The 22,645-nt window shown below is 47.8% G+C and overlaps 1 protein-coding gene across 9 annotated transcripts in view; it reads right to left on the bottom strand.

Moving 5' to 3' along the window:
• Window positions 1–22,645, bottom strand: part of MCF2L2 (MCF.2 cell line derived transforming sequence-like 2) — a 3,251,461-nt gene that overhangs the window by 348,072 nt on the left and 2,880,744 nt on the right. The gene's annotated exons all lie outside the window — the stretch shown is intronic.

Below are 22,645 nucleotides of genomic sequence, written 5' to 3'. Positions count from 1 at the left end.
TTACTGCACAAATGTGCGCACCTAATTTGATCTTGCATGTTTTCAGGATCATCCTTTTGTCATAACAGTAAGAGGCATAGATTCCCAAAAAATGACATAATGACTGGTGCCTCTCTTGCTTTTTCAGGAAGGCCTTTTTCAGTTCACTTTGTTTTAGGATGCAATTTTGCTCCAAATTCCTCCACACAACGTGTCCCCTGATTTAACTACTGCTTGAAACTGTGGAATTTCAAGTATATTCATCAGATGTCATATTGTGCCTTCTTTATGCTACATAGATTTTATGCTACACCTCTGCAGAGCTGTGCTAGATGAGAAGAAGATGAAGCATGATTCTTTCAATTGGCCTGGGCCTGTCTTCTGGTTGGGTCAAGATCTTCTGTGACATGACTGGCGTGGAGGATTCTTCCACTCCTCTTGTTCTACTGTTGGATTTCTCCAAATCAGTGCCCAAACAAGGAAAATGGCTGTCCAGCTTTTGCTTTTGGCTCGGTACAACATGCTATGTCTTGGATGAGAGGGTTCCCCTCTGTGACGATCCTTCAGATGGTATCACTTCTCCCCAGATGGGAGCCCCTTTCCATGAGGCAAGGGAGGTGCGGCCGCTAACCAATAGTCCCCCTAGGGGTGGTAACATGCATGAGGACCTTATGGGGAGGAAATCCCCTCCTGGGGAAAAAAGGATGTGAATACGGGACACGGCCCCTTTAAGCCCCGACCCCACAGGGTAACGACAACCCCCAAACCTTCTCTCCCTATGATGCAGTCTGAAACAATTTGTTATTGTAAACTGTCAGACAATCTCGCTGTGTGGAGTACAGGGAAGAAGAAGCTTGAAAGCATGGCACCATCAAGTAGAAAGAATGCTTGACCATCAGTTGTCAAGTGAACTGACATTCCGCTGGGGCAGTCCCTGCTATTACAACTAAACAGTAAAGAAGGACCTTGTTCTGTTTTGAATCCGGAAGGAGAACCCAACGAGGGAGGATGCCGTCAAGAAGCTAGCAAGGTTGAAACAGGGCTTCGGGAGACTGCAGCGGGGCAGCTCTCCAGAGTGGCAGAGACACATACCAGATGCCCGAGAAGCATTTTTCAAGTCAGCTGGGTGCCGGCACTCTTGTAATGAGTGGACTATCTGGTCCGGAATGTGTACCAAGACTGCCAGCAGTACCTGGCCATGTAGACAAGCAGGCCTACGAAGAGACGAAGAAGTAGAAGGCAGCAGAATGATCCTGTGGCCTCTTGCGAAACTAGTGAAGCCTTCCCCGAGAGAAGGTAACCGTAATAGGAATAAGTCCGGGATGGGCCGGGAATAGACAGGAAATCATGAGGCAGAAGAAGTAAAAGAAGTAGAAGAAATAGAAGAGGAAGTAGAGGAAACAGTTATGGGGCAATTCCCTGACCTGTTCAAATGAGTCTAGTGCTGGAAAGTCAAAGAGGACTCAGGGAGCCTCTTCATCGTCCCAGTGGGAGGGCGTTGAAGAAAGTAGAAAGTGAGGGAAGCCCTTGGAGGGAACTACAAGAGTTGTTGAAGAAGTTAAAATTGAAATAGCCTAGAAGAGACTTACAAATAACGGTGAACAAACTAGGAGAAGAGTCATTCTCCCAGCCCCACTAGAGTATTGTGGAACTTTGCTTTTTTTTCTTTCAAGAACATTGGAACATTTCCAGAAGTTGAGACAGCTACAACTTGAAAGACTCATACCCAGGAGAAGAGAGTCATTCTCATCTGCTATAAAGAGAACTTTTCTTATATTTGGATTTGTGTTTAAGTAGTAGGAATAGAATAGGAGTTTGGACTAGGATGGCGAACCTTTGATTTGGACTACACAGACTTCATGACTACCTGAGATTTAGTTTGTTTGAGGTGAGGACACCACCTTTAGTTAGGGTTAGATAGGTTTTGTTGGTTGTTAATAAAAGTTCATAGCAATCACTATTCCACCATGTGGTCAGGCTCCTCATTCCAAGCCACCGCAAATGATGGCAGTAGTGGGATTCTGCCCAACTGACATAAATTGGGGGACCCTTAAATTTACCAAACTGATCACGAGAGCCTCCAACTCCACAGTAGCAACTCCTGAGTCCATTGTAGGGGAACGTCAACTGATTCTCACAGGGTTGATCTTGTCCTCATCAAAAGGCACCTAGGTCCGGCTAGTATCGAAGTCCGTTTTATCCTGGAGACATGGTTTGGATGTGGTAGCGGGAGTGATCGACCCGGATTATCAGGGAGATATACCAATTCTACTCCATAACAATGGAAAAAGGCCTACCATGTAAAGGTTGGGGAGAAAACAGCACCGGGTATATTAGTCTCCCCTCCAAACCCCTGAAGGTACAGGAACATGGAGAGGGTTGATAAGGGTTTTGGGGATGTCGGCAAACCACTCCCCATTGAAGCTACCCCACTGAAAAAAAAGGATGCATCTATTGCTGCAGAAAAGCTTGAACTGGTGGATGACGATGCTGAGGTAATTCCATCCTTGCATTCGCACAACGGAATGATCCTATCCTAGCTAAGACTTTCCACCAGGCCATTACTGAAGAAGGTAGAGACCCCTTCTTCTTTATAAAAAAAGGTCTCCTCTACCGAGCAGCTACCACAGTTAAGGGAGTCTCGAGAACTCAATTAGTGGTTCCTCAGATTCACTACCGCATTGTACTGGAAATGACCCATGCCGATCTGACCTCCGGACACCTGGACATAATAAAAACCCAGAACCAGCGAATACAAACGTTTAACTGGCCAGGTGTACACGCGGCTGTTCACAACCTTGTGGCCACATGCACACTGTGTCAGAAGACAGCCAGTGGCGATGTACCATCTGCCCCATTACAGTCCCTTCCAATTATTGCAGTCCCTTTCTACAGGATAGGAATAGATGTTACTGACCCTTTGGAACCATCCCAATTAGGAAACCACTACATCTTGGTAATCATGGATTATGCAACCCGTTACCCTGAAGCGTTTCACATGAAGAGTAGTACCTCTCAACAAATACTGAAGTATTTGATCCCTTTATTATCCTGGGTAGGGTTTTCCAAAGAAATACTAACCGACCAAAGGATTACATTTTCATCAAAATTCATGGCGGAAGCGAAACAAAACCTCCAAATCGGCACATTACGTATCTCTATGCACCACCCACAGATGGATGGGTTTGTAGAGCTATTTAATCAAACCAGAAAGAGCATTCTTAAGAAGTTGATTGCGTCTGATGGAAGAAACTGGGTTATAATGGTAACCTCGGCCCTTTTTGCTATCCAGAAGTCCCCTCAAGCTTCTTTGGCTTTCTCCCCTTTTGATCTTGTGTATGGTCGGCACCCAAGAGACATCCTACATATGATCAGAGAAACCTGGGAAGAATGTGATGAGACTATCCACCCATTATCGTGGCCCAATGTTTAAAGAAACAAATGGCCGTGGTCCGAGACCTCGTGCAGATACATCTAGAAAAGGCAGAGTGAGCTCAAAAGACATATTATTATCAAAAAGCAGTAAAAGGTTTTTTCTCTATCGGGCAAAAGTTTCTCAGATTGCTACTTTGACGAATCTGAAGATGTTGTCCCTTCTCCCCCATGGGGAGACCCTCCCCATGGGGCCAGGGCGGTGCGTCCACAGTACAATAATCCCCCTGGAGGTTCTGCATCGCAGGAGGATCACATGGGGGTGGGATCCCCTTATGGGATTAGGGGCGATCTTCTTCAGAGAAAGCATTATGTCCCCGCATCTGTACCCCTTAACCCCTCTCCAGTATCAACTCCTACTCTCCCTCCTTGTGATATGGCCCATATCTATTATTGTCAACCTAGTCAATCTAATATACTTGACAGGCACCAAACCTTAGATTATGCAGAATGGTTCATATCTGACTCTTTGATATATACTGAGAAGAAGAAGATGATCAGGAGTCCAAAGATCACTACTGAGAAACAGAATTAACATTCTAGCTTCTTAAGGACTTAGAAGAGGAAGCTGGTCAGGAGTCCAAAGATCATTATCAGGAAGGAGAATGAGCGCTGTACGTGTTCAGCTAATGTGATTGGCCCAAAGAGACTCCCAACGCAGGAGCTTAAACCTGGAACTGACTTGATTGAGTAGATCGATTCTCTAAGGAGGAAACCATTAAAGCAGGCAGCAGCGAGAACCGCAAGAGTGAGCTGGAGGGAAGCTGAAAGCAGAGAAGGACGAGAATGCAAGCAAGGTTCCAGGAGCTCGGACCACTCACATTATTGCCATCCGGTACCTCTGGGCTCCCTGAGCACCAGTGAAACACCCAGCAGATAGGGCGTGCCGTCAGAAAGAAGTAGATGCCAAGGAAGCCACTGCTGATCGCGAGGAAGCCCCTGAACATGACTGAAGCTTCCAGGGAAGCTTCAGCCACTTGGGAAACGCTAGTACCTTCCAGACGGAAGCACACAGGTACACAGATGCCCCAAGTAGTGCAGGAGGTCCTGGAAAGCGAGAGGGCGAAGGCAGAGGACAGAATAAGATGGTCTGGGACCCTGGAAACTGGGGGCAAGTCTGGGACACGCATCCATTTCAAAGTCAGAAACAGAAACCAATTTGGACCTTGCAAGTCTGGGAGCCTCACCCATCTGAAAAACTGAAACAACGCCAAACCTAATATTGAGAGACTTGGACCTGGACCGAAAAAGGGACAGTCGATGTTAGAGCTGTTGCTTGGAAGAGGAGTAGACCAAGCAACAGTGAATGTTACAAGTCTGGGGCTCAGTGTCCTCAAGAGGGCGAAGATTTGGCAGGAAAGTATACCAAGGCAAATTGAATGTTGCGGGTCTGGGACCCGCACCCAAATAAGAAGTTGCATTAAAGCATAACTGTTTGGCAGGAAATTGAAGCAAGCAGTTATGTTGTGAGTCAGGGACTCACACCCATGAGAAAAGACGGTGCAACAAGTCCTGTACTTTGCAAAAGAAGTGTGCCAGGTTGTTAGTACAGACTAGCAAAGCATATAGAAGAAATTGTGGTGAATTATCGATTGGCATTTGTTTAACCAACTATAGGCCTGGGAGGCCCCAAAAGGACAGGAGCATATTGAACAAGAAATCTAGGGGAACCATTAGTAACCCTAACCTTGGAAATGTATAATTTTTAACATTTCTTATTTCTGCCACTTTCTCACCCAAGAGACTGGGAATTTTCTGTTGAATTAGATTTATAAAGAAGGACTAGAGTTCAAAGGGGCAAGGATTACGATCCCGACCACAACCTTGGAATCCTACAGATTGAGAACATTTCTTTTTGTCATCCCTTTTTACCCAAGTGTCTGGGAATTTTTCAGTTTATTGAACTCACAAAGAACATTTGTACTTTTAGAAGAGGGCATCCTTGCACAGTTAGTTTATGTTATAAGTGTTAGGGAAAGAAGTAGGTTTTATGAGATACAACAGGGACAGACTTTATGATTTAGACAATCTGACAGTTTCATTCATTTTCTTAGAGGCAGGGAAACCCCTACTATTTTTAGGGACAGAGAGGCATTTTTGCAAGCCTTTTTCATATAATAAATGTGTCTGCCCAAAAACATACCACCTTTGTGTCCGAGCCTTACTTCAGCACCCTCCCACTACCCACTTGCACACAAAAAATAATTTCAAAGTGGCATGGCGCCTATGAGATATTAGAACAAACTGGCTCATTTAACTATCGAGTATCACAGCCTGACAGAAAATATAAGACTCAGATTTATCACATAAACAATTAAAAGAGTAGAAGGAAGGCCATGTGGAGAGTACTTCAGTTGTTATGACCACTCTCCTGTCTGAGAGGACTATGGAATATAATATAATACTACCTGAATTACCTCCAGAGCAAAAACAAGATATACAGTATTTATTAGACTAGTTTCCTGATGTATTTAATGAAGAACCAGGGTGAGTTAAAAATTCCCAATACCATATCTGTACTCCACCCGGAAAAAGGTAGTTAATTTATGGCCTTACAGAATCCCTGGGTCTACAAAGGAAGGAGGTAGAGAGAATGTTGGAGGCAGACATCATAGAGGCATCTGAAAGCCCATGGTCATTGCTAATAGTCCTAGTTGCAAAATCAGATCAACCAGTTGTTGTCAAGCAAAGTGAGGTTACGTTGAGACAGTCCCTGCTATTTAAACTAAACTGTAAAGAAGGACTTTGTTCTATTCTGAATTAGCAAGGAGAACCTGGTGAGGGAGGATGCTGCAGAGAAGCCTGCGAGGTTGAAACAGTGCTTCGGGAGACTGCAGCAAGGCAGCTTTCCCGAGTGACAGAAACTAATAGAAGGATGCCCGAGAAGCATCTTGCGAGTCGGCTGGGCACCAGCACCCTTAAAGTGGAAAAACAGAGAGGTGGTGGCGTGACCTGTAGTGGCTGGACCATGTGGTCTGAGAACTACGCCGAGACCACCTACTCCGGCCTATGGCAGAGCCGCGTAGACAGATGTATGAGGAGCACGAGAAACTGTGGTGGTGGTGTGGCCTATAACGGGTGGACCATCCAGTCCGGAACATACGCCGAGACCGCCTACAGTACCTAGCTTAGAAGACAAGCAGGCCTACAAAGAAAAGAAGAAGTAGAAGGCGGAAGAACAATCCTGTGGCCCCTGGTGAAGCTGGTCAAGCATTCCCAGAGAGAAGGTAACAGGAACAGGAATAACTTTGGGAGGGAGCTGGGAAATTAAGGGACTGGAAATCATGAAGCAGAAGAAGAAGAGATGGAAGTAGTGCAAACCGATGTGGGGCAATTCCCTGACTGGTTCCACAAGAGTGTGGTGCTGTCAAGTTAAGGAGGACTCAGGGAGCCACTTCTTTGTCCCAGTAGGATAAGTTGAAGAAAGTAGAAAGCGAAGGAAGTCCTTGGAGGGAACTACAAGAGTTGTTGACGAAGTTAAAAATGAAATACACCAGAAGATGCTTACAAAGAACACTGTACAAGCTAGGAGAAGGGAGTCATTCTACTAGCACCACTAGAGTATTGAGGAAATTCACTTTTTTTTCTTTCAAGAACATTGGAACATTTCCAGAAGTTGACACAGCTACAACTTGAAAGAATGATACCCAGGAGGAGGGAGTCATTCTACTGGGCTATAGAGAGAACTTTTCTTTGATTAGGATTTGTGTTTAAGAGCTAGAGATAGGAGTTTGGACTACGACGATGAACTTTTCATTTGGACTTCACAGACTTCCTGAGTTTAGTTTGTTTGAGGGAAACCACATTTAGTTTGGGTTAGATAGGTTTTCTTGGTTTGGTAATAAATGTTTATAGCAATCACTATGCCACTGTTGGGTCAAACTCCTCATTCCATGCCGCCACACCTCTTACTCAAAGCTGGCTTGAAGATATTACATATTGCTATGACCAGGAGGAAACAGAGGCCTGCTTAAATTCACTTTGCAGCCTGAGGATATTTGGGACCCCATTGATCTTATTTGTTGGGGAGCGGGGTAACTGCTCTAATGTGGGTGAGTCACTTTTGAATATGGGGTTGAGCCTGAATCCTGATGTTCCTTTCAAGGAGGAAAATTCTTAACAGTTCCTTGTTTATGATCGGGCATACTTTTCAGAATGGCATTATCCTGTCTGAAGATTGTCACAGACTGGCTCACTAACACACCAATTCCCAAAGACAGTGCCAGGGTTTTTATTAAGTTTTGGGAAAAGTGGCTCTAATGGCTGACGCCCTCTCTCTCGTCTAGAGAAAGCAAGACCATCCCAAAGCTGGGAATTCCTACTGCCCAGGTTAGTATCTACTGCTTGTTTAATGTAATATATATAGTTCTGCCTTGCTGTCCGTGAGGGCATAGTGGCATTACACTATTGTTGAGTTAGTTCTAAGTGGTCGTGGACTTCTGTCGTCCAGACAGTCAAGCCCCAATCTATCTCCTTCCTTCCATGCACTGATGTTCCTCTCCTTACCTATTTCTCACTGCAAATCTACTCTCCTCCAGCAACTCTCCTTCATCAAACTCCACCCACCTTCTCTTCTCTAGTTCTTCCTCGTATGCCCCTCCAATGTCTGTCTAATCTACCTCCACCCTTAGATATTGCTCTTTCCCACTCTATCCACTACTACAATCCCTTCTGCACTCCACTACTACGCTCCCCCATGCCACTCTATTACTACTCCACTCATCATCTACTCAGTCATCCTCATTTCACTCTCTCAGTCACCTTCCACTCAACCACTACTCTTTCTCTATCATGTTCACTCATCTACTTTATGCACACACTCACCGCACAGTATGCCTTGCTTTCACCAACCAATGCCTCACCTCTGTGCAAATCACCTCCACACTTCTGTCCACCGCCTTTCCTCCTTCTGGTTTCTTTGTCTGCTACCTCCTCCTCTTCTAACCTCACCCAAACAACCCACAACTCCCTGTTTCTGTTACGCTCACCTGGCTCCCACAGAGGTGTCGATCTGGACTGGACTGCTGCGGTCTCCACCAATGTGACGTGTAGGGCTGAGATGACGGACTGGACTGGCCCACCTAGCTTCGTTTGCTTGGCCCATAGGAGTATTCTTCTGCAAGTGGAGAAAGGGAATTAACCACCCGTGGAGTTGAGCGTAAATCCCCCCACCCCGCTGTTCTCCCCACTGATCACCTTGGATGTTCCCTCTTATAGTCTCACCTGATGATTTCAAAAGATGAGCTCTCCATCCTGCATTGAGCGCAGGGGCGCGTAGAATACCAGTTGCTTCACTGGCTCGAAGGAATTGGTGAGTTCCAGGACAATATTGATTCCGATATTCCCGGCAAGACGCCGTAAGTATGTAGTTCGTAAGAGTTCAAATGCCTGACTTTCACTCTTGTCCGATTCCTTGCAGGTTGCAGCTTGAAGAGTTCCTCGTGGCAACCTGTAATGTTCTGGTAGGGATTTGTATTATCCAACACAGTTCGATAAAATAATGCCCATATGTAACCTGTTGCTTTCTCCCTTATTCAGGCACTGAGAGAAAGTATGAAGTCTCAGGGAATAATGCCTCCGGCGGTAAAATCAGGTAAGTCTTTTGTGGTGAGGAGGGCTCCCCTTGTTAGTCCCTTGTTTCACCTTGCTGTCCTTTTGTTTCCCCTAAGGGCCTGGGGTTCGGCTAGGATGCATTGGAAGCTGCGCCGACCAGTGAAGAAGAATAGTACCCCCGGTGGTAAAATCAGGTAAGTCTATGGGGGGTATTCCTCTGTGTATTCCCTTGGCTCACTCTGCTGTTCTTGTCTTCTCCTTAGGTGCCGGAGTGCAGCGGTAACATGCAGGAGGATGCGGTGAAATGTGAAGATGCTGCGAAGGCCGGTGAGTTCAGCGCGGTGCTGCTGCAGGCGAGGCGACGCGCATAAAATAACTTCTTTCTTCCAGCTCGAAGGCACGATGGATCAGGAATTCAGGTAAGGATCAAAGGAATTGCTCTTGTTCTAACCTTTTCTCCTTCTTTCTCCCTTTTTCTAGGAGCTCCAAACTCGAGGTACGCTTGGCAGATGACTGGATGAAGACTTGCAGGCACGGTGAGCGTTAAGCTGCTGGATGCAGAATAACGCAAAGCGTGTGCTGCTCTTCGGGCGTGGTTTAAATAGCCTCCAAAGTAGTCCCAGGTAAGTATTCCTCCCCAGCCCCACCCGAGTAAAAAAATAGTCCCTAGGTAAAATAGTCCCTTCCAAGCCTCGTTTGGCTTTGAGCTCTTGCAGCATGGTCTGCATCACGTAAGTTTGCAGCATGGTCTGCATCAGGTAAGTTTTAATCTATGAGCCTGGCGCGTATGGCGCCCGGACTGACCCTCCATATGAGCCTGGCGCCATAGGCGCCAGGACTGCACCCAAATAGCCCCTAGCAGGGGTTGTTGGGCTTGCTTGGGGTAACTTGATGCCTGCTTCCGGGGTTGCTGGACTTGGTCTGGGTCCCCGGGGGTAGGCATCATGACAGCACTCTGCCCCAAGGCCCCTCCTAAAGTCATTCTCCCCTGTGGTTTCGGTTTGTCTGGGAAATTTCGGTGGAATTTTTTCACCAATCGGGGTGCATGAACATGGTCACTAGGTTCCCATGACCTTTCCTGTGGTCCTCTCCGTTTGACCATCGGTCTGGGGGTGGTGACAGGTCGATAACCTCACACCGATTTGCGCCAATTGACAGCATTCTTTCCAAAAATGTGAAATGAATTGACTGCCCCGGTCAGAGACTAACACGGACAGAAATCCATGTGTGCGAACAATGTTTTTGAGGAATTCTTTGGCCAGGATTGAGGCTGAAGGTAGTCCTTTTAAAGGAATAAAGAGGGCCATCTTGGAAAAAAGATCCACAATAACTAAAATGGTGTTAAACCCATTACAAGGAGGTAGATCGGTAATAAAGTCTAATGATAAGGTGTGCCATGGTGTAGGCGCAATGTCTAAAGGTTGTAAGAGTCCAGCTGGTTTATTCTTTTGACTTTTGTTTTGGGTGTAAATGCCACAAGACATCACAAATGATTTAGTATCCTTTCGCCAGGTGGACCACCAGAATTGTCTTTTAATTTTAGCTTCAGTTTTTGCAATACCTGGGTGCCCCTCCATTAGGGTATCATGATAAAGGGAAATGACTAGCTTCCTTGTGTGGAAGAAATAGCCGCCCTTGGTAATAAGGCAGATCATTGGTGATAGAGTAGTCCGGGCCTTTCTTTACCCAGTCCTGAAGGGCTGTAGGATCAAAGAGTTGCTGGATCTTTACCTGAATGTCCTCTAGTGTCTGTAGAGTAGTCATGCCAATAATCCTTTGTTCGGAAATTATAGGTACTGGTTCTGGGTTCATTTCTGCCTCTCCCATCCCTATTCGGGATAAGGCGTCTGCTTTACCATTCTTACAACCTGGTCGATAGGTTATTACGAAATCGAACTCGGCAAAGAAAAATGCCCATCGGAGTTTACGTGATGATTGGGCCTTGGCTGTTTTTAAATACTGTAAGTTCCGGTGATCGGTGATCACAGTAATGGTATGCCTGGCACCGAGAAGATAGTGCCGCCAAGCCTTGAAGGCGGATTTAATGGCCTTGTCGGTAACCGCATAGCTTAACTCGGGTGCCGAGAACATTCTGGACCAAAATGCTACTGGGTGAAGCTGGCCGGTTTCAGGGTCCTTTTGAGACAGGACAACTCCCATGGCTAGACTGGATGCATCAGTTTCCACTATGTATGGAAGTTCAGGGCGCGGGTGCTTTAACACAGGTGCAGACGTGAATTTCGCTTTCAGCTCTTGGAAGGCATTTTCAGCTTCTTCAGTCCACATAAAGCGTTTATTTTTTCGCAAGAGTGCTGTGATGGGATGTACGACATGTGAATAATCTGAGATGAATCTGCGGTAGAAATTGGCAAAGCCGAGCATGCTTTGTACTCCTTTAACTGAACTTGGTGATGGCCACTTAAGGTTTGCGTCCACCTTTCGTGAGTCCATTCGGACTCCCTTTGGGGTCAGGATAAACCCAAGGAATTCAACTTCTGTGGCATGAAAAACGCATTTTTCTAGTTTTGCATATAGTTTGTGCTGGCGCAATTTCTCAAGGACTGCTCGGACGTGTTTCACATGGTCAGATACTGAAGAGGAGTATACTAGAATATCATCGATATACACGACAACACAAACGTCAATGAGTTCACGAAGGACATCGTTCATGAGGTATTGGAAGGCTGCTGGTGCATTGCACAACCCGAAAGGCATCACCTGGTATTCGAATAACCCATACTTAGTGCGGAAAGCAGTCTTCCATTTGTCGCCCTCTTTTACACGTCCCAGATGGTATGCCCCCCAGAGATCTAATTTAGTGTATATACAAACGTCCTTCACTTGTTCTAGTAGTTCAGGGATCAGAGGCAACGGGTATCGGTTCTTAACAGTTATCTGGTTCAATGCGCGGTAGTCTATGCACGTTCTGAGGTCACCTTCCTTTTTGGGTACGAAGAACAAAGCTGAAGATGCAGGGGACTTGGATGGGCGAATGTAGCCATTGGCAAGGTACTGGTCTAAGTATTGTCGTAGGTGAAGGTTCTCAGGTTCCGTAAGGGCATAGATCCTGCTACAAGGGGGTTGTGCACCGGGTATGAGATCGATTCGACAATCGTACGAACACTGAGGAGGTAAGATGTTTGCCTGTTCCTTTTGGAAGACATCCTGGAATTCTTGGTATTCTGGAGGTAGTTGCATGACTGCTGTGGTTGCTGTGGCCAGACCTGCGTTCGGATTTTTCTTTGGGTAACAGGTTTGTGCACAATCCGGGAAGTTTATTCTCTTCTCTCGCCAATCAATACAAGGATAATGTGTTTCCAACCAAGGTATCCCCAGTATTATTTGGAACTGTGGGGCATTGATTAGATCAAACACAATAGTCTCTCGATGCCCATCCTGACCCAATAGTGTCATCTCTGCGATGGAGTGAGTTACAGGCCCAGAGGCAATTTCAGTTCCATCGACTGTGGTGATGACATCTGAGGTGGTTTTTCGGCAGAGAGGTAGATTCATCCTGGAAGCCAATTCATAGTCCACATAGTTTCCTATGGCCCCGCTATCAATGTATGCCCTTACTGCGTGCATACGCGATGGCTGCCCTGGATCTACGAGGACCATTGGTATGATGAAATGCGAGGTCTGAGTATCCTTCTTCAAGCTCGGCAAGCGGACCTCTACGCTTGTCGGGCGTGGTCATTTCCTGAGTCTGACTCCATATGGCTTATATCAGCAGCTCCTACCACCTTCTTGGGTGGTTTTACAGGGCAATCCCGTAGAAAATGTCCAGAAGTTCCACAATATAGACACAATTGCATTTGCCGTCTCCTTTCTCTTTTCTTCTGGGCTAAGGGTCCTTTAACCCCTCCGATTTGCATGGGTTCTGAAGCATCTGCTCCTTTGGGGTTAGTGTGGGTTTTGACCAACACCCGATTCTCAAACTTGGCTCGATCAGACTTTCTGTTCTGAAGTCTGTGATCTAACTGGACCACTAAGTCTATATATTCAGCGCAGTCTTGAGGTGGGTTCATGACTTGAGCCAAGACATCCTTGAGTTCTCCTCGAAGCCCTCGATGAAATAACGTGATTCGTTTTACCTCAGGCCATCCAGTTTCCACAATTAACCTATTAAAGGTCGCGATGTAGGATAGAAGGTCCTGGTTACCCTGTCGTAGGGACAAAAGTTAGTTATCCAGGGCCTGTCCTTGGGAGTGCCGGGCAAATAGTCTTTCCATGCTAGTTCGAAAGCCCTGAAAATCCCGAAGAATTGGGTCATCCTGAGTAACTAGTGGAATTGACCAATCAGCTGCACCGCCGCTGAGATATGACAATACAAAGGCTACCTTGGCTTGATCGTTTGGGAAGGCTCCAGGTCGGCATAAAAAGTGCAAGCGGCATTGGTTGATAAACACGGCAAACCTTTTGGGATCTCCGGCAAAGCGTTCGGTGGAGCTAATGGAATATGTCCTGGTAGGTTTATTTGCACAGGGTTACTCGATAACACAGGAGCTGGATTTCCCCCAGAACCAGGTAGGGGTGCTTGTCCAGCCTGGCTTTGCAATAGTTGCCTAGCAAGATCATCAGTTCGCTCCTTTGACAAAATCAGTTCTCTCCTAAGAGCATTGGTTTCTTGACGGGCGGAATGCACTTCAGCCCTCAGTTCCCCTAGTAATTGGGCCAATTGGTCAGTCTCTGAGGTATCCATAACGCCCGTGTGGGAATTTGTGGGCAGGCTTCGCGTTCTGTTACGCTCACCTGGCTCCCACAGAGGCGTCGGTCTGGACTGGACTGCTGCGGTCTCCACCAATGTGACGTGTAGGGCCGAGATGACGGACTGGACTGGCCCACCTAGCTTCGTTTGCTTGGCCCATAGGAATATTCTTCTGCAAGTGGAGAAAGGGAATTAACCACCCATGGAGTTGAGCGTAAATCCCCCCACCCCGCTGTTCTCCCCACTGATCACCTTGGATGTTCCCTCTTATAGTCTCACCTGATGATTTGAAAAGATGAGCTCTCCATCCTGCATTGAGCGCAGGGGCGCGTAGATAACCAGTTGCTTCACTGGCTCGAAGGAATTGGTGAGTTCCAGGACAATATTGACTCCGATATTCCCGGCAAGACGCCGTAAGTATGTAGTTCGTAAGAGTTCAAATGCCTGACTTTCACTCTTGTCCGATTCCTTGCAGGTTGCAGCTTGACCCTACTGAAGAGTTCCTCGTGGCAACCGGTAATGTTCTGGTAAGGATTTGTATTATCCAACACAGTTCGATAAAATAATGTCCATATATAAACTATTGCTTTCTCCCTTATTCAGGCGCTGAGAGAAAGTATGAAGTCTCCGGGAATAATGCCTCAGGCGGTAAAATCAGGTAAGTCTTTTGTGGTGATGAGGGTCCCCTTTGTTAGTCCCTTATTTCACCTTGCTGTCCTTTTGTTTCCCCTTGGGGGCCAGGGTTCGGCTAGGATGCAGTGGAAGCTGCGCCGACCCGTGAAGAAGAATAGTACCCCCGGTGGTAAAATCAGGTAAGTCTATGGGGGGTATTCCTCTGTGTATTCCCTTGGCTCACCTTGCTGTTCTTGTCTTCTCCTTAGGTGCTGGAGTGCGGCGGTAACATGCAGGAGGATGCGGTGAAATGTGAAGATACTGAGAAGGCCGGTGAGTTCAGCGCGGCGCTGCAGCAGGCAAGGCGACGCGCATAAAATAACTTCTTTCTTCCAGCTCGAAGGCGCGATGGATCAGGAATTCAGGTAAGGATCAAAGGTATTGCTCTTGTTCTAACCTTTTCTCCTTCCTTCTCCCTGTTTCTTGGAGCTCCAAACTCGAGGCGGGCGTGGCAGATGACTGGATGCAGACTTGCAGACACGGTGAGTGTTATGCTGCTGGATGCAGAATAACGCGAAGCGTGTGCTGCTCTTTAGGCGTGGTTTAAATAGCCCCCAAAGTAGTCCCAGGTAAGTATTCCTCCCCAGCCCCACCCGAGTAAAAAAATAGTCCGTAGGTAAAATAGTCCCTTCCAAGCCTTGTTTGGCTTTGAGCTCTTGCAGCATGGTCTGCATCAGGTAAGTTTGCAGCATGGTCTGCATCGGGTAAGTTTTAATCTATGAGCCTATGGCGCCAGGACTGACCCTCCATATGAGCCTGGCGCCATAGGCGCCAGGACTGCACCCAAATAGCCCCTAGCGGGGGTTGTTGGGCTTGCTTGGGGTAACTTGAATCCTGCTTCTGGGGTTGCTGGACTTGGTCTGGGTCCCCGGGGCTAGGCATCATGACAGCTTCCTTTCCCCTGATTATCCTCCCCCTCCTTCTCCATTTGCAGTATTGCATCTGCTCTGAGATTATTGAGATCATCATTTGCAGTATTTTCATTTATGTACAGGTGATAGGGCAGGGTGGGAATCATGATTGGTTGAGAGATTGCGCCAACAAAGGGAAAGGATGTGCTTCTACAAAGCAGTTTTGTAGCCTGATACAGTGAGGATGGAGCTGATGTTAGGGGTCAGGAGGTTCCAGTGGTGGAAAGTTAACAAGGCAAACAAGGGAAAGCTAAAAGCTGGACAGAGAAGATGGGATGATGGGAAACAGAGAGGGCTAGAAATCGGAGTGCAGGGGTTGGGAAGAAAGAGATGGCATTAGCCATTTAGGGCACAAATAGCCCATGGATGATGTGACTAAGCAACCCTATTTCCTTTATAACAATTTGAAATAGAGAAAGATTGTCTCCATATCTATGGACATGTCTTCGCCGTGGTGCTGTGGCCCACAAAAATAGAAGAGAGAATATGGTGAATCATGTAGCAGATCGAAAGTACTTGACATATGGGCCAGAGATACCAAGAGATCCATGCATAGCTAACAGGTGGAGAGAACAGCCTACCTCAGAATTGCTGATGAAAAGAGTTCCTGCCTATGAACTGCTTTCAATCACATTGTTTGCAGAAGGTTTTCAGAGAAGTTGACCAAGATTAGAGCAGCCGACAAGCGAATATTAGCCCACAAACAGAGTTGCAGAGAGGAAACCCAGCAGGTCACCAGGAGGAGAAGCCAGCCATTCCCAGATCACATCAATCACAGTTGGTGTGACAGACACAGAGAGCCCAAAGAGACAATGAGAGAAACAGTGACAACAGGTGGTGAGCACAAGCTTGTAAAAAGAAAGCTACGTAATGATGAGTTCGGGCGTACATGATGACAGGATAGATGGAAGTTGCACCCAGGGCAGAAGATGGAAAAAACACAGACAGAGCCAAGATGCAAGAAGGTTGTGAATTGTGATGTTGACACTGTCTCATTAGTGCAGGGCCCTTACAAAGAAAAGGAGAACGAAGACGAATTCAGTGTTGGGGATTGTATTTGCAACACTTGAAAAGGCTAGCAAAGTAGTGCTGACAAGTGTGGAGGGCCAACTGAACATGTGATACAGGTTTTTTAAAATGTGTTTGCCAAAACACGGAAGGGGGATACATGCCTATGAAAAGAAGGGGTTCATCTTGAAATGGACAAAGCCAAATGTGCCTGGAAGAGATGTACAATAATGCATTTGAATATCGTATCTCTTAGGGATAAGGGTCTTCCCCAGTGTTGTAGAGAATGAGCCAAGTACCCCCACCTTAATCGTCCTGCCCCTTTTACCTGTATGCTGGAAACCAGAGTATAAGACGCATATTGAACAGCTGAATCTACAAAGAGCAGGATATGGACTCAGTCCAGTACCAGTGAAAGGACCAGTACCTAAGAGAATCTGGGAACCAAGGTACCCATTGAGGAAACCATATCTACATACAAAGAAATATGATGGCCATCTGAATGAGATCCCCGAAGAAGCAGAACCAATAAATGGCAAGGATGAATGGTAGTGTTACTAGCCATTGCCAAAATATATGTTATATGGAGCTGAAGATGCAGTGACCAGAGAATGTGTATATTCTATAAGGCATCAAGAAAGCAACAAGGATAAGTGACATCTTGGGCTCAAGGTGTAGAAACGTATGCCACAGAAACAGGTGAAGATATTGAAGCCAAGTTCTCATCAAACTGAAGTAAGCTGACTTTGGATACAAATCGTGTGAAAGAAAAAACCTCATGTCCAGAAGGAGTGTACATAACAAAGAAGACGTCAGAGGACTATTGGAATAAAATATTAAATACACGAAAAGGCTTAATTGTATGGTCTCTAGTCACATGGAGGCATGAAGTTGGACGGAGAGGATGGAGGCAGACTGTGCTGCTCACTCCCTAATTTTCTCAGAGCTAAGAACACTCTCAAGTACGAAGTTCAAAGGCCTAATTGACAGTAGACCACTGAGGTGATGATGGATTGATATGCTAATCGGTGGGAAGCTAAAGTTAAGGCAACTTCACCAGCATCTGGACGACCAGCCTGCAGGTTGCTAATGTAGGTGGAAAAATACGGAAGATGGACAGAGTGGCAACCAATTGTAGCGGACCTGCATACTCAGGGGTCCTATAGTGTGTAAACCAATGGGACTTTGTGTATTTAGTGACGTTCATAGTGGTCATTTTTAGAGGAGGGCTTAGTTGCCCACTTGATGTTAAGTAACCAATCACATAGTTACACTCTTTTAGACTAGTATGGATCATATACTTAGATATTCCCTTAGAGCCAATCACTCCCTCCGTTAGGTTTTTGTAGTTTGCCACGTAGGATGATGTTGGTAACACATAGGTTAAATGTCAGTGATGACACATTTTGCTTATAAAAATACACACCCTGATTCATGGAATTAATTAAGTGTAAAACGCCCATTTGCGCGCCATTCTTCCCGAAAATCCTCATAGCTCAAACAGGGATTTTCGGGCAGAAGGCACGCAAATGTGCGTTTTACGTGCAAATAATTCCACGAATCAGGCTGTTAGTTTTTTCTTAAATGTGTTGAGAGTTGAAGATCGAGCGTTTGCATTGATTTACGTTATCCTCCCTGTTTTAGATAATTGATATTAAGACAGTGTTACTTTTGTCAACTTCCTGAGTCGGCTCTATTATTTGGTGTATGAGTAAGATCTGCATCCCCATCCATCTCAAAGGTAACTGCTGCTCATCAAAGGGGCTGGACTATCCAGTTCAGTGTGATGCTGGAAATGCATTGAAGGGACAGGGCCTCCCTGTCTTTGTCCTGTAGTCCTTTTGCATATGTGTTCTGTGTTGTTTTCTGACCAGGAGTCCATGTGGGACTCCTGACAGTGCACCTCTTCCTATTTTTGGTTTGGTGTACAGGCCCTTGGGATACCCTTATGGCACCCATGGGTGGGGGTACAACCCTCTGCCCCAGTGTATGTTTTTGGGCACCTATGTGTGGCCCACAGAGCAGGGTATAGGCTGGTGGCAGCTCCATGCTGAACTTGACAGGTGCTCCGAGTATCCTCCATTTTGGGGATACCCAGGCCCTGCCATTGGAATCAGTTGATTCCTGATAGGAAACAAGATGGCCCCTGTGCTCTCTTGCTTTCTATTGCCTGTTACCTTGTTTTTCCCAAAGTCCTGGGAACCCTGCCTCTGTCCATTCCCCCTGACTGGTGTTGGGTAGAAGTTCCATATATGGTATTGTGGGAAAGTCCAGGCCAGGCTGGCTGGAGCCTTCCCAGTGACTGTATGTTGTGGGTACACTCTTGGGGTGGGACCTGGGTGAATGGAGTGGATGACCAATATGCACTTTCTTGTTATGGGTGTCTAGTTTCTGGTATGTGACACAAAGACTGAGACAGCCCCGCTCGAAACTGGTATGAATGCAGTGTGTAGTGCTGAATGGCTGGGTACTTGTCCCAATACACATTCCTTGTTTTGAGTGTCTGAGAGGGAGGAGCATGCCCTGACTGCACTGTATGCCTGATTGACTGCCTGACTGCTGAATGCCCTTCTGAGTGATTGGTTGCCTGACTGTGACCCAGCAGAGTGAATGGGAGATCAACAGTATATCTGGGGGCCTCTCACTGCTAGAAATCGTTCAGAAGCTGAAGTTGAAACTGATGTTTAACTTTGAAGCCCACTGGAAGAAGAACTGCTGCTGCTGTCCTTCGCTAATCTGAAAGCTGCTGTACCTTCAAGGAACTGATCCAAGAGAGGACCTGGCTAGGAGACCTCTTCCCAAGCTACGAGGGACCTTCGTGCAACAGCTGATCTTTGCCAAAGCTCCCTGGTAGACAGACCTACGAAAGGCTGCTGAACAGAGACGGGGACCACCACGGAATCACGAAGAGAAGTGCCCAGACATTGAAGTCCATCACTGTCAACAACCGCCGTCGCGACCGGAGCCTCAGTGGTGCTTTGCCTAAGAACATTGAATGACCGCTTTGGTCCTGCCGGAGAAAGTCAAGGCCGCCGTCGACCAAGGAGAATCCGCCGGTGGGTTCCCCACCACCCAAAGATCTCATAGATGCCGACGAAGCTAATGAAGCCAACCGTGGTCCCGTCCCGTTCGCCAAAGCCAGATGCCGACAACCCAACGCCCTTGCTGGGCCAAAGTTCTTCATTGACTCTTTGCGGCAACAAACACTCGTCATCGAGGAGTAACGCAAGCCTCAGTTTACAGGACGTTTTCGACCGATCGTCAACGAGCACCGCAAGAACCAAAGCTGCTGCCGCAACAACAGTGTTCACCCTTTTTCCTCGTGGGATCTCGACGATCTGTGGCTCCTTCCTTAAAGGGAGCCGCTCAAGAAGGATCCGTCGGTGACCCAACATTGAACTCTGCTAGTCCAGGCACATTGGGGTTGTAGGACTATCTAGGGGAAAATAAGACTCATTGAACAATATATTGACTGGGCTTGTGGTATAACTTTATTTTACAGGTTGCCCGGGTGGGGGATCTCCACACAGGACTGTGTCTGTCTGGTCAGTAGGGTCCCAGTATTCTGCCTATTGTTCTAACCAACTGCTTTTCCTCCTATGTCTATTGTTGGTTCTCTTTATTACTTGATTTGTGTGACATTCAAACTAAGTCCAGTTGATGCACTTTAATGAAATCTGTTAGTAATTGTGGTACCACGTAGAACTGTGTATATATTTGCCATTGTAGATTAACTGAGCACAAATTGAGTTATTGTGATTGTGTTTATAACCTTGAACCTTAATGATATAAAGACTGTGTTTTCACTAATACAGTGTGTGGACATTCCTTTGTGGGTGCTTGGGGACTACACCATACTTGCCAACCCTACCGATTTAGGCGGTAGGATACCGCTTTTTAAGCAGTCCTACCGCCTACCGATATTTTGACACCAAATACCAATTTTTTTTACTTTTTTTTTTTTTTGTGCCCACGCCAGCTCAGGGGAGTCTTTCAAGGGCTCCCCCGAGCTGGCGTACCGGGAGAATGCCCGACATGCAGGCTTTTAATGTCAAAGGCACCCACGGCAGTGGGCTAAAGCGCCCCTCCGCCGCGGGTGCCTTTGGCAAAAGGCGCCATGAGCCCCCCACCACGCCAACTCGGGGGAGTCTTTCGAGGACTTCCCCGAGCTGGCGTAGCGGGAGAAGGCGCGGCATGCAGGCTGTTAATGTCAAAGGCACCCACGGCAGTGGGCTAGAAGCACCCCTCCGCTGCGGGTGCCTTTGGCAAAAGGCGCAATTAGCCCCCCACCATGGTCAGTTTGTTTCTCCTTGTGAGAGAGGGTATGCCCAGACGTGGGTCCCTTGCTCGCTGCGCCACAGGGAACCAGGCTGCACCTCACTGAGGAGGTCCAACAAGGCCGAAACATGTCTGGGGTTGCTTGGTTTTCTGTGCAGAGGGGACCTGGCCTAGCAGTTCGGGCTGGGCTGCTACCTTTGGTGGCGGCAGCTGCTGACTGATTTGCACATGGCTGGTCCCCTTTTGCAATGGCGCAGAAGGGCTAAAAAACGGTGGTGTGGAAGGTTGCCCAGAGCAATTGCCAGTGGTTTAGATTCATTCGAAACCTTCCACCCATCACTTTTGTGGTCAGTTTGTTTCTCCTTGTGAGAGAGGGTATGCCCAGACGTGGGTCCCTTACTCGCTGCGCCACAGGGAACCAGGCTGCACCTCACTGAGGAGGTCCAACAAGGCAGAAACATGTCTGGGGTTGCTTGGTTTTCTGTGCAGAGGGGACCTGGCCTAGCAGTTCGGGCTGGGCTGCTACCTTTGGTGGCGGCAGCTGCTGACTGATTTGCACATGGCTGGTCCCCTTTTGCAATGGCACAGACGGGCTAAAAAACGGTGGTGTGGAAGGTTGCCCAGAGCAATTGCCAGTGGTTTAGATTCATTCGAAACCTTCCACCCATCACTTTTGTGGTCAGTTTGTTTCTCCTTGTGAGAGAGGGTATGCCCAGACGTGGGTCCCTTGCTCGTTGCGCCACAGGAAACCAGGCTGCACCTCACTGAGGAGGTCCAACAAGGCCGAAACATGTCTGGGGTTGCTTGATTTTCTGTGCAGAGGGGACCTGGCCTAGCAGTTCGGGCTGGGCTGCTACCTTTGGTGGCGGCAGCTGCTGACTGATTTGCACATGGCTGGTCCCCTTTTGCAATGGCGTAGACGGGCTAAAAAACGGTGGTGTGGAAGGTTGCCCAGAGCAATTGCCAGTGGTTTAGATTCATTCGAAACCTTCCACCCATCACTTTTGTGGTCAGCCATTAGCCCCCCACCATGCCAACTCGGGGGAGTCTTTCAAGGACTTCCCTGAGCTGGCGTAGCGGGAGAAGGCGCAGCATGCAGGCTTTCAATGTCAAAGGCACCCACGGGGTGGGCTAAAAGCGCCCCTCCACCGCGGGTGCCTTTTGGCCAAAGGCGCCATTAGCCCCCCACCACGCCAGCTCGGGGGAGTCTTTCAAGGACTTCCCCGAGCTGGCGTAGCGGGAGAAGGCGCAGCATGCAGGCCTTTGATGTAAAAGGCACCCATGGCGGTGGGCTTAGGGTGCCCCTCCGCCGCGAGTGCCTTTCACAAAAGGCGCCATTAGCCCCCCACCGCGCCAACTCAGGGGAGTCTTTGAAGGACTTCCCCGAGCTGGCGTAGCGGGAGAAGGCACGGCATGCAGGCTGTTAATGTCAAAGGCACCCACGGCGGTGGGCTAGAAGCACCCCTCCGCCGCGGGTGCCTTTGGCAAAAGGCGCCATTAGCCCCCCATCATGCCAACTCGGGGGAGTCTTTCAAGGACATCCCCGAGCTGGCGTAGCGGGAGAAGGCGCAGCATGCAGGCTTTCAATGTCAAAGGCACCCACGGCGGTGGGCTAAAAGCACCCCTCCACCGCGGGTGCCTTTTGGCCAAAGGCGCCATTAGCCCCCCACCACGCCAGCTCGGGGGAGTCTTTCAAGGACTTCCCCGAGCTGGCGTAGCGGGAGAAGGCGCAACATGCAGGCCTTTGATGTAAAAGGCGCCCACGGCGGTGGGCTAAGGGCGCCCCTCCGCCGCAAGTGCCTTTCACAAAAGGCGCCATTATCCCCCCACCACGTCAACTCCGGTGAGTCTTTCAAGGGCTCCCCCGAGCTGGCGTGATGGCAGAAGGCGTGGCAGGTGCCTCATTGTCATTGAATGCACCCGCAGCAGCGGGCTCATTCAATGACAATGGGCTGCTGACGCGCCCTATTCCTATCATTACCTCCTCGCCTGACTATTTTTGAAACTTTAAGATTCCTACAGATTTTTGATCACAGAATGTTGGCATGTATGCTACACTGTACTTAAGAACCAGCCTGCATGACCTCCAGAGAGCTAGGCCTTG

Source organism: Ambystoma mexicanum, chromosome 10, assembly GCF_040938575.1.
Source record: "Ambystoma mexicanum isolate Mex_15411 chromosome 10, UKY_AmexF1_1, whole genome shotgun sequence".
Classification (NCBI taxonomy): Eukaryota; Metazoa; Chordata; class Amphibia; order Caudata; family Ambystomatidae; genus Ambystoma; species Ambystoma mexicanum.
Note: the sequence above shows the minus strand (reverse complement) of the source record. Positions and strands in the feature narration are given on the sequence as shown.